Genomic DNA, 25499 nt, shown 5'->3' on the forward strand with positions numbered 1-25499 from the left:
TCTAATATCCCTGCTCTTTACAGTTTATTGAAATTAATTATTTACACCAGTATCGATCTTATTCTTAACAAGCTATTTTTACGAAAGAGAAAATAAAGACTAGTGATCTAAACACTAAATTTAGACCTTAATTTTAATCTAAAGACTAGAAATACTCACCAATCCAACTCACCAATCAGCTGTCATCTGTGCTCTTTTTAAATTAAATCTCCCTGTTCTTTGTTTCAAATGAAGTCCACATGCTCACCCACTCTCTGTTTCAAATGAAGTGGACACGCTCACCCACTCTCTGTTTCAAATGAAGTCCACACACTCACTTGCTCTCTGTTTTAAATAAAATCCACACGCTCACCTCTCCTCCCCATCTTTGCCCCCACTGGTCCATGCGGACCCTTGCTGTCCAACAGTACTTCCTGCAGACTTCCATCTGCTTCTGGAAGATCTGAACACTGGGAGAAGTTGCCGGTTGAAGGTCCGAATCCTGGGAGAAGTTGCCGGTTGAAGGTCCGAATCCTGGGAGAAGTTGCCGGTTGAAGGTCCGAAATGTGTCCTGGACTGGGGTGATTTCCCGTTGCTGTCACAGACGATTGGGCCTGGGGGCACGATTCTGGTCAGGCCTTCAGCCACATCCCATTAGTGGGAGGCAAATCACTTTCATGCCGGCATGAAAGTGATTTTTGGAGCTCCCACTGCATGTCCCCCTCCCCCCCCGGCCTGCCCCAGACTCCATTAAAGCAATCATAGGGGCACAGGAAAATTCTGCCCATAGAGCCTAAGAGCCCAGTGTTTTGGAGTAAGTTTTGAACATTGGCAGGCGTGAATTCCCCAAAGGAGTGCAGTCTATGCACGTCCATTCAAAGGGGAGACCCCCACCCATTCTGATTCAATTCAGAGCTTTCCAGAAGCTTGATCGTCAGTGTTGAAGTTGTGGAGATCACCTGACTCCACCTGGGCAGCTATTTTAACAATTCACCAGTGTTCATCTTTAAATAAATAAAGGCAGTTCCAGAAGCTTCCACATAAGCACAGTCATGTTTAAAGTTGTAAATGTTTAAAGTTTTACTGGGCATGACAATTGAAACACTAGAATTGTCCTCATTGTTTCCGTGTGGAACAATCACCCCAGAGTTTTCTCAACTGATCAGTATTCAATGGCTCTTCTTGGAAAATGGACATATGTAAACATCAAGGCCGGAATTCTCCAGCAACCCCACAGTGGGTTCCCCCACGGAGGGGCCAGCAAGACATTGAAATCTCCACTTACATCGGAGGGACCAGAAGGTCTCACCGACATGAGGGGCTGGAAATTTCCGGCCCAAGTGTCAAAACCCTATTGATGCCCTCCATGATAGTACAGCTTGTGACTACCTGTTCACAACCCTGAAAGTTCAAGAATATCATTTGGTGCAAATATTGGAGAATGCCCAGTAGAAGTTCAACTTAATAGGCTGCAGTTGAATTCAGAATATGCAATGAAAAAATTGGATAAAAAGAAAGCAATGATTTAAAATAACAATTACTCTGCAATTACTGCCACAATTCAGAAGGTTTGCTGCCAAGTCTTCCTCTGTCTACAAGAGCTTCGCAGGTAAACTGGAGCCTTATCTCTGTGTTCCACGTCAGTCCAAATGGCTGCCCTCCTTATCCTGAGACTATGACCTCTAGATCTAGATTCTCCAGCAGCAGGAAATGACTGCTGTGCATCTACTCTCTCAAGCCCTCTCATCATCTCATGTGTTTTATTGAGACCTCCCCACATTCTTCTAAACCCCCAAAGAGTATAGGTCCAACCCACTCAATCTCTCTTCATAGGATAACCCTCTCTTCCCAGGAATAAACTTAAGGAACCATTGTTGTACCCCCTCTTAAGGCAAGTGTCTCCAGTCTAGACTATAAACAGTATCAGTAAGGGAATCATGGGTTATGGGGAAAAAGCAGGAAAGTGGAGTTGAGGATTAACAGACTAACCATTATCTCATTGAATGGTGGAGCAGACTCAATGGTCTGAATAGACTACTTCTGCTCCTACGTCTTATGGTCTTACAATCTTACAGTACTCCAGATGTGGTGTCATAAAAGCTCTGTAAAATTGCAGCAAGATTTCTCTTGTTTTCTAGTCAATTTGCAATAAATGCCAATATACCATTTCTCTTCCTAATTTCTTGCTTTACCTGCATGTTAACTTTCGTGTGCAAGGACGCCTAAATCCTTCTGAACAATAATATTTAACATAATCTCACCATTTAAAGAATATTCAGTCTATCCATTCTTCTTATCAAAATGAAAAACCTCTTTACCCCACATTGTACTTCATCTACCACCCTTTTTGTTCACGCACTTAAGCTATTTATATCCTCTTGTGTCCCATGTAGCTTTGTCTTATTAACAAACTTACACATTACACTCAGTTCCTTCATCTAAATCATTATACGTATTGTAAGTTGCTGTGGCACCAGCACTGATCCTTGTGGCACTCCACTAGTAACAATCTGTCAACCTAAAAATGACGGGTTTATTCCTACTCTTGGGTCGGGTCCAATGGGGACACAGGGTAGAGGCAGTTCCCTGAAAGCTGCTAGGAGGTGCAAAAACCCCTGAGAGAGCTGTCAAGGAAAGAACTGAAGACTTTGGTGTTGGAAGGTGTCATGGCCTCAGCATTTGCTGGGCATGCCAGGTGGGAGGGCAATGCCAGGGGGCACTGCCCCCTGCTTCTCAGACGAGTGCCTGTGCACTCTAGTAGAGGCAGTAAGTGCTAGGCGTGACATATCTTGCCACGGGATGGCAAGATGAGGCCATCACACCAGGTGAATAAGGTGTAGACAGAGATGGCAGCCCAGGTGAGCGGACATGACGTGGTGCTTTGCATACGGCTCCAGTGCTGCAAAAGGTTCCATGACCTTGTGCTCCACAAGAATGAGTACCATCTTGGCATGGAGCAATGTATAGATGTTTTGAAGGGTGGCTCAAGGGTGTAAGATTTAATGTGCCTATACTAAGGCTGGTAGATTGACCTGCATGGAAGGGTGAGGTGTGATGATGTGATGGGCACCTCAACCTGGGGGATGGGGGCTGGTCGGGGTGTAGGACCAGGCTGGCATGGTGTTGTAGGTAGAGGATGGACTAATGAATGCACTTTTGTCCATACAGGAGAAGAGAAGTCTTAATGAAGACATAATGATACCGAAGCAGTCCATGTCCAAATGCAGCAAGGCCTGGACAATACCCAGGCTTGGGCTGACAAGTGGCAAGTAACATTCATGCCACACAAGTGCCAGGCAATGACCATCTCCAACAAGAGTAAACCTAACCATCACCCCTTGATGTCCAATGGCATTACAATCACCGAATCCCCCACTATCAACATCCTGGGGTTACCATTGACCAGAAACTGAACTTGACTAGCCATATAAATACTGTGGCTACAAAAGCAGGTCACAGGCTAGGAATCCTATGACGAGTAACTCACCTCCTGACTCCCCAAAGTCTGTCCACCATCTACAAAGCACAAGTCAGGAGTGTGATGGAATACACCCCACTTGCCTGGATGAGTGCAGCTCCCACAATACTCAAGAAGCTTGACACCCTCCAGGACAAAGCAGCCCGCATGATTGGCAACACATCCATAAACATTCACTCCCTCCAGCACTGACTCACATAGCAGCAGGGTGTATGATCTACAAGTTGCACCGCAGGAATTCACCAAGGCTCCTTAGACAGCACCTTCCAAACAGATGACCACAACCATCTAGAAGGACAAGGGCAGCAGATAGATGGGAGCACCACCACCTGGAAATTCCTCTCCAAATCACTCACCATCCTGACTTGGAAATATATTGCCATTCCTTCACTGTCACTGAGTCAAAATCCTGGAACTTCCTTCCTAACAGCACTGTGAGTGTAACTACACCACATGGACTGCAGCAGTTCAAGAAAGCAGCTCACCACCACCTTCTCAAGGACAATTAGGGATGGCAGTAAATGCTGGCCCAGCTAGCGAAGCTCACATCCTGTGAATAAATGAAAGAAATGCTCTGGAGTGCACACGTTGGTGGGGTGTGGTGGCCAAACTGCTTATACTCAGAAAGTTTGAAATGGACACCCTGGAGTTGGAATGTGAGCAAGGAACAAGGTCTACAGGTCCCAGAGAGGCAGGGGTCTTGGAGGAAGATAAGAGTCCAGTCGAGGCTGGGGGAATGTGCAAGAAATGTGGGATAGTGTCATCTCCAATGGGATATTCAAAACAAGAGTCCCCATTGCTCGTCCAATCACAATGCCACAGTGAGGCAGTTGTCCATGGTTTCAACAAACCCTCTTGCATGCACAATCATTTTGTGATGATGATATCTACTGACATATTCTCTTCCTCCCTCAGATGTGCCACACTTAAAATGCAGCAGAGATCCTGAGGTTCCTCTGTTGACACCCAAGGAGGACACGTGGACAGAGGCACCCACGTCACATCTTGAGCAGATACATGCACATCAGTGAGCATTAGTGTGTTGGCTCCATTGGTATTGCACATTGGTGAGGGCACTACACGTTCACATGAGGAGCTGGCAGAGGCAGAGGGTGCCCAAGATGCTGGCAATTGGAGGACTGTGGGAAACCAGTACCTTGCTGAGTCTGAGGCAGATGATGAGACTGTCAGACAGCAGATGCTGCATGTCCAGCGGGATGCGTGAGAGGGTCTGGTGGACACCCCTGAAGGTCTGCATACCATGGCCTCTGTCACGGAGGAGTCCATGCAGAGAGTGAGCATTGCATTGACTCGGATCTCCAAGCGTACTGCCTCCTCCATTGAGAGAGTGGCGACTCTCATGGAGAGGCAGCTCCAGGAACACAATCAGGGTTTCAGGGCTGTGCTCGGACCTGCAAGCCCACACACTGGCAGTGACCTCAGCAGGTCACTGCCAGTGTGAGAGATGGATGAGGCACCTAGATACTCTGCTAGGTGCCCATCCATCAATGGTGAGCAAGGAGGTTCAAGTCAACCTCATGGTGGCGGACGAGCTGCATGTTGCATCTGCGGGCTCCTCTCTGGCCACTCCAGATGAAGGCAGCAGTTCCTCCACCCCTCTGTCAATGCCTGTGGCATCTGATGAGGACGACTGAGGAATGTCCAGCCATGGCGCTGGACAATCCCTCCCAGGTGGTGCCTGCACAGGTTCTGCTGGCCAGAGGACGCACGCTAAGGTCATCAGGGTTGACAGGATATCACAATCAGCAGCTACCTCTGATGCCACTGCCAGCAACAGGGGACCAGAGTGGGGGCACCAAGATGTAGCACTCACAAGTGGATGTTTAAGACTCTATAAACACAAGAGGAATTGTCATGGGTGATATAAATTAAGTTGATATGTGTTCAATGTTCAAATTGTGTAAACATGACCACCAATTAAAGATGTTATAAGGTGCCATGTTCTGAATGTGCTTCATGTTTCTCATAGGTGTTGGGTATGGGAATGGCTTGTAACAGATGGGAAAGGCTGCAAACTTTATTTCAGAGGTAGTTGGTTGACACAGGGGTCTCAGGATGGCCTCATCAGAAATGTTCAGTAAGGAGGCGTCACCCTTGCCTCTTCTTTCAAGCCATGTATTGGATGCCGAACTGAATGAACGGAGAATCAAGGCCTCCCTGGTCTCCTTGACTCCCACAATGTTCATCACTTCAGCAGCCACATCCTCACCCTGGGCCTCCTCCTGCTCCTCATTAGACCCATCGCTGAGTCGCCCTCTGTGGCCTGGGGAGCTGCCTCGCTGTCACCATCCTCCAATAGGTCTCCCCTTAACAGAGCCAGATGGTGCAGAGCGCAGTACACACTGTTAATAAGCGAGACGAGCTCTGGAGGCTATTGCAGTGCTCCTCCTGATTGGCCCAGGAAGTGGAAGCACATCTTGAGCAGATCAATGGTCCTGTCAATTACGGCCCCTGTAAGGGCATAACGTCTATAGTACCTCTCCTCCACTGCTGTCCTTGGGTGTCGGAGTGTGTTATGAGTCACATTTTCAGGGGATGCCTTTGTCACCCAGGAGCCAACCACCCACTGAGCTGCATTGATGAAGAGCCTTGGTACCTGGGAGTGCTGCAGGCTGTACACGTCATGGGAGCTGCCTGGGTACATGGTGCAAACCTGCAAAATTCGTGCCCTGTGGTAGCAAACAATCTGGACACTGATGGAGTGGAAGACCTTTCACTCGAATGAAGGCACCCGGCTTACCCGCTGGTGCTATTGTGGCCACATGAGTGCAGTCTATGGCACCCTGGATGTGTAGAAACTCAGCAATTGCAGTGAAACCTCTGCCTCGCTCAGCCTGGCTGGCATTGTTGGTCCAGGAACGAAGGAAGTTCATCGCATGTCTGAACAGAGAGTCAGTGACCAGCTTGACACAGCTGTGGGCAGCAGATTGGGGGACACCATGTAAATCTCCCGCTGACCCTTGGAAAGAACTGGAGGCGAAAGCTCATGGCACTATCACCTTTAGAGCCACTGGCATTGGATCTCTGGGCCAATCCTATGGCTGATGGAGGTCACAGTCTCTCTAGAGAGGTGGAGCCTCCTTAAGCACTGGACTTCCAAAATGTCCAGGTAGCTGGAGCGCTACCTGTAGACTCATGCTGCAGGATAATGGCATCTTCTGAGGAGTCTTCCACCTTCAGCTTCCTGCTGGCCCTGTTGCCCCATGTGGATGCGCTTCTCTTTCCACATGTCTCTCTCTGGGAGGCTGCCTGCGGACATCAGCCCTCAGAGGATGAGGAGGTCCCTCTTCTGGGACAGGCAATCCTCATTTGCTGGAATACAGATGGCACAGGATAAAGTCCTTAAGGGTGCACTCAGCAGAAATCCTCTAGGAAAGCTTGTAAGTCAAAGAGTCCTCCAGAAAACAGGAAATACAATGAACTGTCAGAAAAGTACCTACAACCAACTCTTTCCTAAACTCCTACCCACTCACAAAGCCACGGCTCTGATCAACTTTAATCCCAGCCTGGATTGAGTTTGCCTTAAAAATGGCCTGCCCATGTGGCCCATGCACTGACTACAAAATCGCACAGGCCACATAAAATTCAGGACAATTATATGTTTAATGGGTTTAATTGCTCTTTTAATTGTCGTTGGGCAGGTATGCTTCAGATGCCCGCCTGCGCTCGCCGACTGTAATATCGCGCGTTGGTGCCATGATGTTGGGATTTGCGGCTGATATTTTCTCGTGCGATTTCATGCGGGTTTGAGTCAGCCGCAAGCCCAATCCAGCAATGTAAAATTCTGGTCTAAATCCTGTGGCGGGGGCAGGAAGCGGGAGTATTTCCCTCCGTGGAGCCCAATGGGAGATTGCGCCAAATTGCGCACTGCTGGGCTCATTAATTATGCAGTTGGGTGTTTCCTGGGTGTTAGCGGCAGGCGGGCAGGAAGTCATTTGCCTCTGGTGTACAGACCACTAGTAAGCACAGCTGATGACATGCCTCCTCGTGCTTTATCCTTCTATCTGCATGAGCTCACCGCTCTGCTGGGTGCTGCCAAAGCACCTTAGTCGACTAACTACAGTGTATCTTTCACATGGCATACAGTAGCCAGTGGGTTGCTGCTGTTGACTGGCAGTATGTGGACACCACCTGCATCCTAAGTACTCTCAAACCATCTTCTCTCCTTGTGCAGGACAAGTTGGTGCACAACAAGCGGGAGAGGGAGAGGGCGGGATGACGCACAGCTCAATTCAGACAGCTCAAGCCACACAAAGATAGGGCTGCCCAAGTTAGCACACAAGGATTAGGACTGGCCACATGGAGATAGTGAGTTATGCATCTGGCCTCCATCCAGTAAAGAACAATGCTTTACGTCTCTACCTAAAAATCTAAGGGTCATGCATGGTGCCATGTTGGATGCAACCCATGCAGTCACTCACACATCTCCTCTTGCAATTGCAGATGCCAGCAAGAAGAGGGTGAGGCCATATCCTGAATCCAACTCCATTTCCAGCTCCAGCCCACAGAGGAATGAGGATGATGAGGGCAATGATGAGATTGCAACCTCCACCAGCCCAGGGACACACGCCTTGGTGGGTATAGGAACTAGTTCAGGCATGCTCTCATATTCTGGTAGTCATGGTAGAAACATGGACATGTTTCTGCAGCAGGAGGAGGCAGGGATAGCCAAGCTCACTGGCATTCAAAGGACCGCTGGGAAGGAGGCCAAGTCAGATGATGAGCCCCCAAGAGCAGTTCTAGACAAGGTGCTTGAGATGCAGCAAGAGGCAGGAGAACATTAGGCAGAGATGTTGTAGGCCCTCAACAGAGTGCTACGTGAGGCAGAGGAGTCCGTCTGCCTGCTATCTGAAGTGGTACTGATGTGTGCACATTGACGTCTCCATGGGAAGGGTGGCAGACGCCATGGAGACCCTTGTCCAACAGAAAACGCTGTTGCTGATGGATATGTGCACTCCTGCAGGCCTGCACTCCATCATAGTTTCCATGGTTGAGGTCTCATAGTGGCTATGCGAGAGGGGTCAGGGCACCTCGACCTCCATCCAGGTGCCCCTTCTCCTTAAGGAGTCATGGAGGGGTCCTCAGGCACCCAAATGGAAGAGGAATGGCAGGCTAACACCCCTGGGATCTCCACTCAGGACTCTCAGAGGATGTGTGGCCCTTTGGGTTCCCCTTTGTCTGTAGCCCCATCAGCTTTGGCCTCTGTGACTACAGCGTGTGCAGCTGCACCAAAGCAGGAAACCCAAAGTAAGCCAAGGCCCTCCAGGCCTTGAAGACACAGAGGACGCCCGCCAAAGTCATCAAGGACTACAGGGCACAGTGGTCAACAGGTTGCCTCCATCCCTGTTGCAGATGTCAGGGTAGCACTTAGAGGTAGTGGCAGGCAAAGAAAAATTAGGAAGTTCTGATGACACATGTGGTTGCACAGGCTCACTCTCATTGTTCAGTGTTGATACACTTTTGTAACTATATGGTCACTTCCACTTTTAGAAGGTCTGATACGTTTTCAGTGTTTTTCCAATCATTAGGCCTGTGTGCATCCCTTATATTCTGGGGGACAACCCAGGCTGGGTCTATGTCCCCAGAAGCATGCATGCAGAAGGAGGCTTGATCTTTGCCAGGGCCCTTGCCAACCAAGTGTGAGAAGCCTCCATGCACATGCTGCTCCTTTGCCATTCACAACCTTTTCAATTTCTAAGCCTTTGCATTGGCAGAACTACATGCTGGCATTCCCCTACAGTTGTCCAGCTGAGCTGACCTGCAGCTCCGCCTACCCAATGATCCAGCATCTTGAATCGCCACCATGAGGCACTGGATAGTTGTGATCGGGCATGGCACGAGTCACTTTTGCGACGCAGTCTAATACCTTTCAGCTTTTATTCTCCCCTTGTTATCCACACCCTGCACCCCATAACCATTGCCCCTTCTAGTGTTACCTTTGACCTCCCCACAAACACCTTAGAACCTCCATCCATCACCCCTTGTCCAGTGCAGGTTAACATTACTGTCCCCTTCCTTCCTGATGAGCCCACCCCAGTAACTGTAAAGATGCCACCCCCCTTGTCTGGCCAACTCATAGAATCTGTGTTTATTTCCGTCTGCCCTTTAACAGCCCTCAGCGCCCCACATCTGCCATCACAGGACCCTTACACTCCTACTCTACATGATCCCACTGCCCCCTTTAAGCCTCACCATCCCTTCATATCATCAATTCCCTCAGTTTTCCCCCTTAGGACTCAGTAGTAGACATTAAAAGCTCCTCCCTCTGAACCTGGTATCCCACACTGCCCATTCACACCTGCACACCTCCCCCTGACAACACTGCCCATACTCTAACACAACCCTTCCCATGCTCCCGCTCCGTAAACCATCTCACCCATCCCAGACCCCCACAGCTTTTCATTCTTTTGCCAGCTTATGATCCCCAACATCCACTTCTCCCCTCTATGCCTTCGCACCCAGCCCACCTCTTTTTCCCTCTCCTCCCCATCTTCTTGCCTCCACAACACGATGTCCATCGCTGTGCCCACAATCTCATGCTGCTGCTCACCTGTTGGTGGAGTCTACCTGAGTGATGCTCACCTGTTGGTAGAGTCCACCCTATCAATGCTCACCTGTTGGCAGACTCCACCCAATCGATGCTCACCTGCTGGTAGAGTGAACCTGAGCAATGACCTACCTAATCGATGCAACACTTTGTGCTCAGGAAACCATCAGCTTCTGAGTCCTCCATCTTTTCCAGTGTCCGAGAGCTGTCCCAGGCCTCCATCCAGATAAGTCACAACAAGTGCACATCACATTGGTCTGGATGTGTCCTGGATTGTCGTGTAATCACGACGGCAAAGGGGGTATAATTCCACTGGATGGGGGGTGGAAATTCCAATTAGGGCTTAATTTGAATCTGATCAATGGGATGCAGAAGAGCTTCCTGACAGCCTGTGGCGGGATTGGTGACCCACCATTATCTTGCCACAACAGTTGGGACCGCAAGTTCCTGTCATCAAATCCTGCCGTTGGGAAACCGATTTTCTTGTTCCTGCAGGATTGCAGTGCCAGTAGCAGGAGAGGAAGATTCTGCTTTTGGCTTTTTGTCCTATAGCCAATTCTCTATCCATGTTAATATATTAACCCAATCCCAATCCATTTTCTTGTGTAAAAACCTTTTATGTGGCGCCTTATCAAATGCCTTTCAAAAACCCAAATATTTTACATCCACCAGCTCCCTTTTACCTCCCCTGCTAGTTACATTCTTCAAACACTCAAGTAGATTTGTCAAACACAATTTCCCTTTCATAAAGCCACGTTGACTCTACCTAATCATATTATGATTTTCAAAGCGCTCTGTTAATACTTCTTCAATAATAAATCTCAGCATTTTCCTGATGACCGGTATCAGGCTAACTGGTCTGTAGTTGCCAGTTTTCTCTCTCCATTCTTTCTTGAATAGCTTTGTTACATTTTCTACCTTTCAATCCACAAGGATTGCTCCAGGATCTGATGATTTTGGAAGGTCACAACCATTGCAACCACTATCTCTGCAGCCTCCTCTTATAAAACCCTAGGACATGGGCCATTGGGTCCAGGGGATTTGGTGCCTTTCAGTTCCACTAATTTCTCCAGCTGTTTTGCTTTCCTGAAATTAATTATTCTAAGTTCCTCACTATCATTTGCTGCTTGGTTCCCCACTATTTTTGATATTACTTTGTGCCCTCTACTGTGAAAACAAGACACAAATAGCAGGATTTTCAGGCCCCTCTGAAGTTCGGAGTGGAGCCAGAGAGGCCCTGAAAATACCAGCACTGGTTGGCATGCCTTTCCAGTGCTGATCATTTTGGGGGAGACAGGTTTGGCTCAACTAAGCTTTCCGCCCCACAAGGTGATCAGCCAGTTAGGCACATTGAGATCCTTATCAATGATAATTGAAGAAGATCCATGCACTGGGATTTTCCAATTGGTCCCCAGTTTCCCACCACAACAGGGGCAGTTTAACTGCCTGGAGGCAGGAATCCAGCAGCAGGCCGGTGTGTTACCCCTCCAGGCAGACACACAGGTCTTCCCTGCCTGCTTGCGGGTTAGTGAAAGGCATCCTTGTAGAGTGATGCCCACCTCTCACAGCATCTCATATAGTGGTGGTCTGGCTGATGTTTCTATTTAATTTGAATTGTCAAAGGTGTTGGTGAGAGGGAACATCATGTTGAAGCACCATCTTGGTTATTTACCCTTTACTGCAGCTGGTTGCCCCTCTGAAACCGGAAGGCCTATAATTCGTATTCCTGCTTTGGGATCCTGCCTGCCACCCTTAATTGGGCAGGGAATTGTCTCCATGCTATTAAATGCATGCTGTGGTTAAAATCACAACTCCTTTTTCCCGCTCCCAAAGTGAAAATTCAGTCCAAATTGGTAGTTTAATAGAGTCGTACAGTCATAGAGTTTTACAGCACGCAAAGAGGCCATTCAGCCCATCATGTCCACGCCGGTCATCAATTCCCTATCTACTCTAATCCCATTTCCCAGCACTTGGCCCATAGCTTTGTATGCTATGGCATTTCAAGTGTTCATCTAAATATTTCTTAAATGTTGTGAGGGTTCCCACCTCTATCACCCTTTCAGTCAGTGAGTTCCAGATACCTCCCACCCTCTGGGTGAAAAACTTTTTCCTGAACTCCCTTCTACCCCTTACCTTAAATCTATGCCTCCAGGTTATTGACCCCTCAAGTAAGGGGAAAATTTTCTTCCTATCTATGTCCCCCATAATTTTGTACACCTCAATCAGGTACCCCATCAGCCTTCTCTGCTCTAAGGAAAACAGCCCCAGACTATCTAGTCTCTCTTCATAGCTGCAACGTTCCAGCCCAAGCAACATCCTGGTGAATCTCCTCTGCACCTTCTCTAGTGCAATCACATCCTTTCTATGGTGTGGCAAACAGAACTGCACACAGCACTCCTGATGATGGCCTAACGTTTTATACAGCTCCATTATAACCTCCTTGTTCTTGTATTCAATGGACTAACAAAAGCAAGTATCCCATATGCCATCTTAACAAACTTAGCTCCCTGTCCTGCTGCCTTCAAGGATCTATGGACATGCACACCAAGGTCCCTCTGATCCTCTGTACTTTCTAGGGTCCTACCATTCACTGTGTATTCCCTTGCCTTGTTAGTCCTCCCAAAATGCATCACCTCAAACTTTTCAGGATTAAATTCCGTTTGCCACTGTTCTGCCCATCTGACCAGCCCATTTATATCGTCCTGTAGTCTAAGGCTTTCCTCCTTGCTATTTACCATACCACCAATTTTTGTGTCATCTGCGAACTTACTGATCATACCTCCTACATTCATGTCTAGATCATTAATGTACACTACAAACAGAGAGCGACCCAGCACAGAGCCCTGCAATATGTCACTGGACACAGGCTCCCAGTCACCCTCTGCCTCCTGCCACTAAGCCAATTTTGGATCCAAATTGCCCTGGATCCCATGGGCTCTTACCTTCTTGACCAGTCTCCCATGCAAGACCTTGTCAAAAGCCTTACTGAAGTCCATGTAGACTACATCAACTACACTACCCTCATCTACACACCTAGTCACCTCCTCGAAAAATTCAACCAAATTTGTTAGACACAATCTCCCCCTGACAAAGCCATGCTGACTATCCTTGATTAATCCCCGCCTCTCCAAGTGGAGATTAATTCTGTCCCTCAGAATTTTTTCCAAAAGTTTCCCTACCACTGATGTTAGACTCACTGGCCTGTAGTTCCCTGGTTTATCCCTACCACCCTTCTTGAAAAATGGTACCACATTAGCTGTCCTCCAGTTCTCTGGCACTGGGACAATGTTTCTGTCATTTCTTTATTCCCAATTATAATTCCTCCTACCTCAGTCTTTTAGGGACCCATGTTTTTACAATTCCTTTTTATATTTTTGGCTAGTTTGCTCTCAGATACTATTATCTCTTTATCAATGTTATGGTCATCCTTTGTTAGTACCTAGAACTCTCCTAATCCTCAGGCTTCCTATTCTTCATGGCAATATTCCAAACCTCTTCTTTTAATTTAATATTATGTCCTTAAGCTCTTGTTAGCCACAAATAGATTTATTTTCCAATGGAGTTTTTATTTATCAAAGGAATATAAATTGGTTGAGAATTATGAAATAATAGCAGAGAAATGCAAAACATTTGCGGTTAGTATCATTATTGCAACAGAACTTCCTTAAATACAGGATTTATAGTTATTCTTTCACTAAAGAATTTAACAGTATCAAAGCTTCTCACTCTGGAAAGATCTGTTATAATTTCAGCATCTATCATTGGGCATTTGAAGGTGGGGCAGATTGCAAAATGTAATGTGTGGTCTGCCTACTGTCCTCCCAACCACCCCAATTCTGTCTCCCATTTTGCAGTGTGCAGTGGAAGCATCAGGTGGCCTGCTATTGAGGCCCTTAAGTTGCCAATTAATGGCCATTTATGTGCCACATTCCCCCCCCCCCCACAACAATTTTACCCATGGCAGGCCAAGCAGGTAGGTTTTACTTGAAGTGCTGATATCGGGCAAGGAGTTGGGGATCCTACTTTCGAGGGACACTTGTGCCCATCGGAGGCATCACCCGCCGGCCCCACCACCCCACCAAAGTCATGCCATCCCTTAGCCCTCCCCCCACCGGTCTCTCAACCCCGGATCCCCACTTCCCTCACCCCCCCTTTCTAGGACCTTCCAGGCAGGCCCTGCCGATACCTCAGGCTTAGCCCGGCTTCCTCCTCTTCTTTGGGTTCGGGACCTGCAGTGGCCACCTCTCGAACCTGGCGCTGCTGGGACTAAAGATATGCTGGCCAATCAGATAGTCTTGCAGCTCTCTAAGGCAAGATGTCCTCCGCAAATCAGGATAGAGGTCTTTCCCTGAGCCAATTAATGGCCCACTCAGCATGTGGAACCAGCTGATCAATCTTTTAGTTGGGGGTGGAGGGGGGTGGGGGTAACTGGAGAACTCGGCACTCCAACAAATTCAGCCCATTAAGATAGACAGCTTCTTAACTGCCATTTTTGTTCCATGACAAAGTCTTATTTAGGATTTAAAATTCGTAGCAACATTATAACTGCAAAAACTCAGCAGGTCTGGCAGCACGGCGGAGAAGAAAAGAGTTGACATTTCGAGTCCTCGTGACCCTTTGACAGAACTGATTGAATGTTAGAAGAGGGGTGAAATATATGCTGGTTTAAGGTGGGGGTGGGGAAGAGAAGTGGGGTGGGAGTGGTGTGGTTGTATTGACAAGCAAACAGTGATAGGAGCAGATAATCAAAAGATGTCACAGACAATGGAACAAAGAAGTGTGGAAGGTGGTGATATTATCTAAACGAATGTGCTAATTAAGAATGGATGGTAGGGCACTCAAGGTACAGCTCTAGTGGGGGTGGGCTGGAAAGACTAGCGGGCATACAAGATTTAAAAATAATGGAAATAGGGGGGAAAAGAAAAATCTATATAAATTATTGGAAAAAACGAAAGGAAGGGGGAAGAAGTGGAAAAGGGGTGGGGATGAAGGTTTCAAGATCTAAAGTTGTTGAATTCGATATTCAGTCCAGAAGGCTGTAAAGTGCCTAGTCAGAAGATGAGGTGCTGTTCCTCCAGTTTGCGTTGGGCTTCACTGAATCAATGCAGCAAGCCAAGGACAGACATGTGGGAATTTCCGCCAACTCCAGCATGATGCCACCACCAAACACATCTTCCCCTCACCCCCCCGGCGGCATTCCATAGGGATCGTTCCCTCCGGGACACCCTGGTCCACTCCTCCATCACCCCCTACTCCTCAACCCCTACCTGTGGTACCTCCCCATGCCCACGCAAAAGATGCAACATCTGCCCCTTCACTTCCTCTCTCCTCACCGTCCAAGGGCCCAAACACTCCTTTGAAGTGAAGCAGCATTTCACTTGCATTTCCCCCAACTTAGTCTACTGCATTCATTGCTCTCAATGCGGTCTCCTCTACATTGGAGATACCAAACGTAAACTGGGCGACCGCTTTGCAGAACTGTACCTTGAGTGCCCTGCCAACCATTCTTAATTAGTACATTTGTTTAGATAATATCACCACCTTCCACACTTCTTTGTTCCATTGTCTGTGACATCTTTTGATTATCTGCTCCTATCACAGCTTGCTTGTCCCTACAACCACACCACCCCCATCTCACTTCTCTTCCCGCAACCCCCCCCCACCCTTAAACCAGCATATATTTCACCACTCTTCTAACATTCAATCAGTTCTGTTGAAGGGTCATGAGGACTCGAAACGTCAACTCTTTTCTTCTCCGCCGATGCTTCCAGGTAATTCTGTTTTTGTTTTGGATTTCCAGCATCTGCAGTTTTTTTGTTTTTATATTTTGACCCAATCCTTAAACTGCCCAATGAAAACAGACCAGACAAAACACAAGTACTCATATTATATATTTCTTTATTTGTCCACCATTGCTGATCTACGATCGTACCTTGAAATCTAATTTCCCAATCTACCTCAGAACACTAGACCCTTGTACATCAGTAATTGACTTCATTAAAATTTGAGGGGCAAAATTTTTTTTTGCGTAGTGCTGCCAAACCATGCAGCCTGATGTGATTCCTGGGGCAATCAGTGCCACTGTAAGTGTGCAAAGTGCTGCTTGAAGTGCTAGACGAACAAATTTCCCCTGCCCCATATTCTAAATTTTGGACTGATGTATGTCTCTCTCAAATTTAATGTGGAATTTTATCATATTACGATCACTCTTTCCCAGAGGATCTCTAACTATGAGATTACTAATTAATCCTATTTTATCGCCCAAAACACGACCTAAAATAATCTCTTCAGAATGCATTGTCTTGAAATCATTCCATGAACTTGCCGTCCAAATTACTTTTGTTGATTTGATTTGTCCAGTCTATCTAAAGATTAAAGTACCCGCAGTTATTGCATTGTCTATATTAGAAGCCCCTCTTTTTCCCTTGATCTATACTCTGAGGAGTGAGAAGCCTGGTCGACTTTTCCTTGCCCAAGCGCAGTGAAATGGAGACTAATTGTAGTATCCTAAATGTTAAACTGAGAAATCGAAGCTGAGAACTTGTGCTGTGAGGGTTAAATGCTGTGTTACTCAGTGTCTGTAATGTTGCAGCTGCTACAGGCCTTGTGATTTGTCAGTGTAATGTAACGGTGCTGTGGGAGGGCTCAGATCGCAACTGGTATCAGGTTGCATCCCTCACACACTTTTCTAGTTTCGGTCACGTGTGGAACTGGTTTCAGGGTGGAGGTTTACAGTGAGCTACTTGAATTGACACAGATTCTTCATTGTATGAGGGCATTAGAGAGGAACCTATGAACAGTCCAAACCTAAAACAAACTGTACAAGAAAGTAAATGACCATTTCATTCTGAAAACACAGAGCACAATGTAAGATTTCAGACACAAAGTAAAACTAAAAACTAGAAAATGAGCAGGGCTGCTAGCAATTAGTAGTAAAACTCGCTTCCAAAGGGAATAGTTGATTCAAATAGTATATATGGATTTAAATGGGGATGAAGTAAATGGATGTTTTGATAAGGTTAGACGAGGTAGGGTGAGAGGAGACTCGATGTGGATCATAAACACTGGTATGGACCAGTTATGCCAAATTCTCTGCATCTTTTTAAAAAGGAATAAAACTAGACAGACTACCTGGCATCAAACTGGGCATCAGAAATGAAAGGGCACACCCTTCCCAGTCGAGCCTGAAAGCATAGGAACATAGGAGCAGGAGTAGGCCATTCAGCCCCTCGAGCCTGCTCCACCATTCAAATAGATCATAGCTGATTGTCCACCTCAGCACCATTTTCCCGCGCTATCCCCATTTCCCTTGATGTCATTAGTACCTAGAAATCTACCGATCTCTGTCTTTAACATATGCAATGACTGAGCTTCCACACCCTCTTGGGTAGAAAATTCCAAAGACTCACTACCCACTGAGTGAAGAAATTCCTCCTCGTTTCAGTCCTAAATAACCTGCCCCTTATTCTGATGCTGTCTTTCCTGGTTCTACACATCCCAGCCAGGGGAAACATCATTTCCACATCTACCCTGTTTAATCCCTTAAGAATTTTGGAAGTTTCACCTCTCATTCTTCCAAACTCCAGAGAACACAGGACCATTCTCCTCAATTTCTCCTCATAGGACATCCCAGGAATCAGTCTAGTGAACCTCCATTGCACTCCCTATATGGCAAGTATATCCTTCCTTACATAAGGGCACCAAAACTGTACACAATACTCCAGGTGAGGTTTCACCAAGGCTCTATACAATTGCAGCAAGACACCTTTACTCCTGTACTCAAACACCCTTTCAATGAAGGCCAACATACCATTTGCCTTACTAATTGCTTGCTGCACCTGCATGTTAGCTTTCAGTGACTCATGAACAAGGATACCCAGGTCCCTTTGGACATCAATACTTGCTAATATCTCACCATTTCAGAAATACTCTGCACTTCCATTCCTCCTACCAACCTCACATTTTTCCACGTTATAGTCCATCTGCCATGTTCTTGCCCTCTCACTAAGCCTGTCCATATCCTCTTAAAGCCTCTTTGCATCCTCCTCACAACGCACATTCCCACCTAGTTTTGTGTCATCAACAAACTTGGAAATATTACACAAGATAAAAGCAAAACACTAGGTGGATGCTGGAAGTCTGAAATAAAAACAGCAAATGCTGGAAAACTCAACAGGTCTGACAGCTTCAGTGGAGTTAACATTTTGAGCCTGCATAAGCCTTATTCAGAACTAAAGAGAAGTAGAAATGTGATTAAATTTATTATTGTTTAAGAGGGTGGAGCATGTGAAGCTGGATAGAAGGCCAAGAATAGGTGGGGGCTAAGGAGAGATGGACAACAATTTCATGGACAAAAAGACAAAGGGAGTGTTAATGGTAGGGGTAAGGGCTAAAGGAGGTGCTGATAGTGGCATAAAGGTAAGAAAGCAGCATGTGTTAACAGCAGAACAAGGGTCAGCACTCTGAAAGAACAACATGGAACAAGTAACAGATGGTCCTTTTGGAAGTGGGATATGGTTAGGGGCAGTGGTTGGGGAAAAAGTGGACAAAACAATAAATAAATTAATAAAAATGAAAATAAGTGGATAAAAAATAAAAATAATTTTTTAAGAAAAGGAATTATAAAGGATTGAACATAGAGGAGAGAATTCATGGTCTGAAGTTGTTGAATTCAATGTTAAGTCCAGAAAGATGTAAAGTGCCTAAATGGAAAATGAGGTGCTGTTCCTCCAGTTTGCAGTGGGCTTCACTGTAACATTGCAGTAGGCCAAGGATGGACATTTGGGCATGAGAGCAGGATGGTGTGTTGAAATGGCAAGTGACAGGGAGGTCTGGGTCATGCTTGTGGACAGATCAGAGGTGTTGCGCAAAGTGGTCAACCAGTCTGCGTTTGGTCTCCCCAATATAGAGGAGACCACATTGGGAGCAGCGAATGCAGTAGACCATATTGAAGGAGGTGCAAGTGAATCAATGCTTCACCTGAAAGGAGTGTTTGGGCCCTTGGATGATGAGGAGGGGGGAGGTAAAGGGGCAGGTGCTGCACCTTCTGAGATTGCATGGGAAGCTGCCGTGGGAAGTGGATGAGGTGTTGGGAGTGATGAAGGAGTGGATCAGGGTGTCAGGGAGGCAATGGTCTCTACGGAATGCTGATGAGGAGGGGGGTGAGGGGAAGACATGTTTGGTGGTGGCATCATGCTGTTTTTATTGGAAATATTACAGTTGGTCCCCACATCGAAATCATTGATATAGATTGTGAATAGCTTACCGACCAGGTAAGGACAGCAGATTTCCTTTCTGAAGGACATTAGTGAACCAGATGTGTTTTTACAACAATCCACATTGGTTTAGTGGTCATCAGATTTTTACTGAATTCAAATTTCACCATCCGCCTTGGTGGGATTTGAACCCGAGTCCCCAGAGCATTACCTTGGATCTCTGGAATACTAGGATACCACTATGCTACCAACTTGGTAGACAGATCAAAACAATCCCATAACCAATGGATCAGGTCAAAGCTCTGTAGTCCTTCGACATCCAGTAGTGAATGGTGGTGGACAACTGAACAACTAATAGGAGAAGGATGTTCTACAAATATCTTCATCCTCAATGATAGCAAAGTCTAGCACATCAGTGTAAAAGGGAAGGCTGAAGCATTTGCAACCATCTTCAGCCTTAGTTGAAGGGTGGATGATTCATTTCAGCCTCCTGAGGTCCCCAACATCACAGATGCCAGTCTTCAGCCAATTCGATTCACTCCACATGACATCAAGAAACAGCTGAAAGCTCTGGATACTGCAAAGGCTATGGCCCTGACAACATTCCAGCAATAGTACTGAAGACTTATGCTCCAGAGCTCGCCACACTAACAAAGCTTTTCCAGAATGTAACTAGTAGAATTGATGAGGGGGAGCCAATGGATGTGGTTTATTTGGATTTTCAGAAGGCTTTCGACAAAGTCCCATATAAGAGATTGACGTGTAAAATTAAAGCTCATGGGATGGGGGGTAGTGTACTGAGATGGATAGAAAACTGGTTGGCAGACAGGAAACAAAGAGTAGGAATAAACGGGTCTTTTTCTGAATGGCACGCAGTGACTAGTGGGTAATGCAGGGATCGGTGCTGGGACCCCAGTTATTCGCGATATATATTAATGATTTAGATGAGGGAATTAAATGTAATATCTCCAAATTTACAGATGACACAAAGCTGGATGGGAGGGTGAGCTGTGAGGAGGATGCAGAAATGCTTCAGTGTGGTTTGGACAAGCTGAGTGAGTGGGCAAATGCATGGCAGATGCAGCAGAATGTGGATAAATGTGAGGTTATCCATTTTGGTAGCAAAAACAGGAAGGCAGATTATTATTTGAATGGCTATAAATAGAGATAGGGGAATGTGCAATGAGACCTGGGTGTCATTGTACACCAGTCGCTGAAGGTATGCATGCAGGTGCAAAAGGCAGTAGAGAAGGCAAATGGTATGTTGGCCTTCATAGCGAGAGGATTCGAGTACCGGAATAGGGGTGCCTTGCTGCAATTGTACAGGGCTTTTGGTGAGACCACACCTGGAATATTGTGTGCAGTTTTCGTCTCCTTATCTGAGGAAGGACGTACTTGCTATAGAGGGAGTGCAGCGAAGCTTTACCCGACTGATTCCTGGGATGGCGGGACTGATATATGGGGGAGAAATTGAGTCGATTAGGATTATATTCGCTGGAGTTCAGAAGAATGAGGGGGGATCTCATAGAATCATGATCACGGGGGATTTCAATATGCAGGTAGACTGGGAAAGTCAGGTTGGTAGTGGATCCCAAGAAAAGGAATTTGTGGAATGTCTATGAGATGGCTTTTTGGAACAACTTGTGGTGGAGCCCACTAGGGAACAGGCAATTCTAGATTTAGTGATGTGTAATGAGGCAGATTTGATAAGGGAGCTTAAGGTGAAGGAACCCTTAGGAGGAAGTGACCATAATATGATAGAATTTACCCTGCAATTTGAGAGGAAAAAGCTGGAATCAGATGTAACAGTATTACAGTTGAATAAAGGCAACTACAGAAGCATGAGGGAGGAGCTGGCCAGAATTGACTGGGGGATGAGCCTAGCAGGAAAGACAGTGGAACAGCAATAGCGGGAGTTTCTGGGAGTAATTTGGGAGACACAGCAAAAATTCATCCCTAGGAAGAGGAAACATACTAAAGGGAGGACGAGGCAACCATGGCTGACAAGAAGGAGACAGCATAAAAGCTAAAGAGAAAGCATACAATGCGGCGAAGAGCAGTGGGAAACCAGAGGATTGGGAAGCGTACAAAGACCAACAGAGGACAACTAAAAAAGAAATAAGGAGGGAGAAGATTAAATATGAGGGTAAACTAGCCAATAATATGAAAGAAGATTGCAAGAGATTTTTTAGATATATAAAGGGTAAGAGAGAGGCAAAGTGGACATTGGGCAGCTGGAAAATGATGCTGGAGAAGCAGTAGTGAGGAACAAAGAAATGGCGGAGAAACTGAATAGGTACTTTGCGTCAGTCTTCACGGTGGAAGACACGAGTAACATCCCCAAAGTTCAAGAGAGTTGGGGGGCAGAGGTGAATATGGTGGCCATTACCAAGGAGAAGGTGCTAGGAAAACTGAAAGGTCTGAAGGTGGATAAATCACCTGGACCAGATGGATTACACCCCAGAGTTCTGAAGGAGATAGCTGAAGAGATAGTGGAGGCGTTAGTGGTGATCTTTCAGGAATCACTGGAGTCAGGGAGGGTCCCAAAGGTCTGGAAAATCGCTAATGTAACCCCACTGTTTAAGAAGGGAATGAGGCAAAAGATGGGAAATTACAGGCCGATTAGCCTGACCTCAGTCGTTGATAAGATTTTAGAGTCCATTATTAAAAATGAGATTTCAGAATACTTGGAAGTGCATGGTAAAATAGGGCAAAGTCAGCATGGTTTCATGAAGGGAAGGTCATGCCTGACAAATCTGTTAGAATTCTTTGAGGAGGTAATGAGTAGGTTAGACAAAAGAGAGCCAATGGATGTTATCTACTTGGACTTCCAGAAGGCCTTTGACAAGGTGCCGCACACGAGGCTGTTCAGTAAGATAAGAGCCCATTGTGTTAGAGGCAAGATACTAGCGTGGATAGAAGATTGGCTGTCTGGCAGGAGGCAGAGAGTGGGGATAAGGGGGTCCTTCTCAGGATGGCAGCCAGTGACTAGTGGAGTTCCGCAGGGGTCAGTGTTGGGACCACAACTTTTCACTTTATACATTAATGATCTAAATGAAGGAACTGAGGGCATTCTGGCTAAGTTTGCAGATGATACAAAGATAGGTGGAGGGACAGGTAGTATTGAGGAGGCGGGGAGGCTGCAGGATTTAGGCAGGTTAGGAGAATGGGCAAAGAAGTGGCAGATGGAATACAATGTGGGGAAGTGTGAGGTCATGCACTTTGGTAGGAAGAATAGAGGCATAGACTATTTTCTAAATGGGGAGAGAATTCAGAAATCTGGAGTGCAAAGGGACTTGGGAGACCTAGTCCAGGATTCTCTTAAGGTTAACTTGCAGGTTGTGTCAGTAGTTAGGAAGGCAAATGCAATGTTGGCATTTACTTCGAGAGGACTAGAATATAAAAGCAGGGATGTGCTGCTGAGGCTTTATAAGGCTCTAGTCAGACCACATTTAGAATATTGTGAGGAATTTTAGACCCCGTATCTCAGGAAGGATATTCTGGCCCTGGAGAGGGCCCAGAGGAGGTTCATGAGGATGATCCCAGGAATGAAAGGCTTAACATATGAGGAACATTTGAGGACTCTGGGTCTATACTCAATGGAGTTTAGAAGGATAAGGGGGGATCTGATTGAAACTTACAGAATACTGAAAGGCCTGAATAGAGTGGACGTGGGGAAGATGTTTCTATTAGTAGGAGAGACTAGGACCCAAGGACACAGCCTCAGGGTAAAGGGAAGACCTTTTAGAACAGAGATGAGGAGAAACTTCTTTAGCCAGAGAGTGGTGAATCTATGGAATTCATTGCCACAGAAGGCTGTGGAGGCCAGGTCATTGAGTGTATCTAAGACTGAGACAGATAGGTTCTTGATTAGTAGGTTACGGGGAGAAGGCGGGAGAATGGGGTTGAGAAACTTATCAGCCATGATTGAATGGCGGAGCAGACTCGATGGGCCGAATGGCCTAAATACTGCTCCTATGTCTTATGGAAACCTATAAAATTCTAACAGGACTAGACAGGGTAGATGCAAGAAGGATGTTCGTGAAGGTGGGGGAGTCCAGAACCAAGGATCACAGTCTGAGGATATGGGGTACACCATTTAGGACTGAGGTGAGGAGAATTTTCTTCACCCAGAGAGTGGTGAGCCTGTGGAATTCTTTACCTCAGAAAGTAGTTGAGATCAAAACATTGTACCCTTTCAAGAAGGAGTTAGATATAGCTCTTGGGTCGAAAGGGATCAAAGGGTATGGGGAGAAAGCGGGAGCAGGCTATTGAGTTAGATGATCAGCCATGATCAAAACAAATAGCGGAACAGGCTCGGAGGGCCGAATGGCCTTCTTCTGCTCCTAGTTTCTATGTTTCTATGTCTATGTAAGTACAGCTACAACACCGGCATCTACCTGACAATGCCTAGCTATATCCTGTCCACAAAAAGCAGGGCAAATCCAATCAAAACCAATTAGCATGCCATCAGTCAAGGCCACTCAGCTCCTGACTTCATTACAGCCTTGGTCCAAACATGGACAAATGAGCTAAATTCAATAGGTGAGGTGAGAATGACTGCCCTTGGTATCAAGGCAGCATTCAACTGAATGTGACATCAAGGAGCTCTAACCAAATTGAAGTCAATAGAATTCAGCAGAAAAACTATCCATTGATTGGAGTCATACCCAGCATTAAAGAAGATGGTTGTGGCAGTCGGAGGACAATCATCCCAGGAAATCATTGCAGGCATTCTTCAGGGTAGTATCCTAGCCCAAACTATCTTCAGCTGCTTCATCAATGACCTTCCCTCCATCATAAGGTCAGAAATGGGGACGTTTGCTGGGGATTGCATAGTGTTCAGTAACATTTGCGACTCCTCAGACACTGAAGCAATCCGTGTCCACATGCAGCAAGACTTAGAGGACATTCAGGTTTGGGCTGATAAGTGGCAAGTAACATTTGTGCCACACAAGTGCTAGGCAATGACCATCTCAAACAAGAAAGGATCTAATGATCTCCCCTTGACATCCAATAGCATTACCATTGCTGAATCCCATACCATCAACATCCTGGAGCTTACCATTAACCAGAAACTGAACTGGACCAGTGTATAAATACTGTGGCTACAAGAGCAAGTCAGAGGCTGGGAATTCTGTGGTGAGTAACTCGCCTCCTGATTCCCCAAAGCCTGCTCACATCCACAAGGCATGAGTCAGGAATGTGATGGAACATTCTGCACTTGTCTGGATGAGTGCAGCTTCAGCACCACTCAAGAACTTGACATCATCCAGGACAAAGAATCCTGCTTCATTGGCACCATCCACCCTGCTAAACATTCGCTCCCTCCACCACTGACACATGGTAGCAGCAATGTGTACCATCTACAAGGTGCAGTGCAGCAACTTGGTAAACCACCTTCAATAGCCCCTTCCAAACTCACATCCTCTCCCATCTAGAAGGAGAAGTACAGTAGGCACATGCCACCACCAGCAAATTCCCCTCTAAGCCACATAACTTACTGAGTTGGAACTACATCACTGTTCTTTCATTGTGGCTTAGTCAAAATCCTGAAACTTTCTTCCAAACAGCACTGTGGGTGTACCTGTACCATGGATTGCAGCAGTTCAAGAAGGCAGCTCACCACCATCTTCTCAAGGGCAATTAAGGATAAGTAACAAATACTGGACTTGCTGGCGACACTTGCCTTTATTAACTGAGGCATAGAATATAAGAGCAGGGAGGTTATGCTGGAACTGTATGAAACGCTGGTTAGGCCACAGCTAGAGTATTGTGTACAGTTCTGGAATCCACATTATAGGAAGGATGTGATTGCACTAGAGAGAGTGCAGAGGAGATTTACCAGGATTTTGCCTGGGCTGGAGAGTTTTAGTTAACAGGAGAGATTGGGGTTATTTTCCCTGGAGCAGAGGAGATTGAGGGGGCACATAACTGAGGTGTATAAAATTATGAGGGGCGTAGATAGGGTAGAAAGGAAGGAACTTTTCCCCATGGTGGAGGGATCAAGAACCAAGGGGCATAGATTTAAGGTAAGGGGCAGGAGGTTTAGAGGGGATGTGAGGAAGAATTTTTTCACCCAGAGGGTGGTGGGAATCTGGAACTCACTGCCTGAAAGGGTGGTAGAGGCAGAAACAAGTTAGGTACTTGTTTAACCGGTGCAGACCCGATGGGCCGAAGGGCCTTTTTCAGTGCTGTAGACCTCTATGACTCTATAACTCATATCCCATGAAAGAATTTTAAAAAACTATGTCACTTT

General features: G+C 46.4%; 1 long non-coding RNA gene across 2 annotated transcripts in view; it reads left to right on the top strand.

The window, feature by feature from the left end:
• Positions 1-25499, top strand: part of LOC121282984 — a 46935-nt gene that overhangs the window by 16556 nt on the left and 4880 nt on the right. For both annotated transcript variants that reach the window (XR_005944160.1, XR_005944159.1), the window contains exon 2: positions 7922-8052. This is a non-coding gene — a long non-coding RNA (uncharacterized LOC121282984). The remainder of the gene's footprint in view (positions 1-7921; positions 8053-25499) is intronic.

Source organism: Carcharodon carcharias, chromosome 10 (assembly GCF_017639515.1).
Source record: "Carcharodon carcharias isolate sCarCar2 chromosome 10, sCarCar2.pri, whole genome shotgun sequence".
Lineage (NCBI taxonomy): Eukaryota > Metazoa > Chordata > Chondrichthyes > Lamniformes > Lamnidae > Carcharodon > Carcharodon carcharias.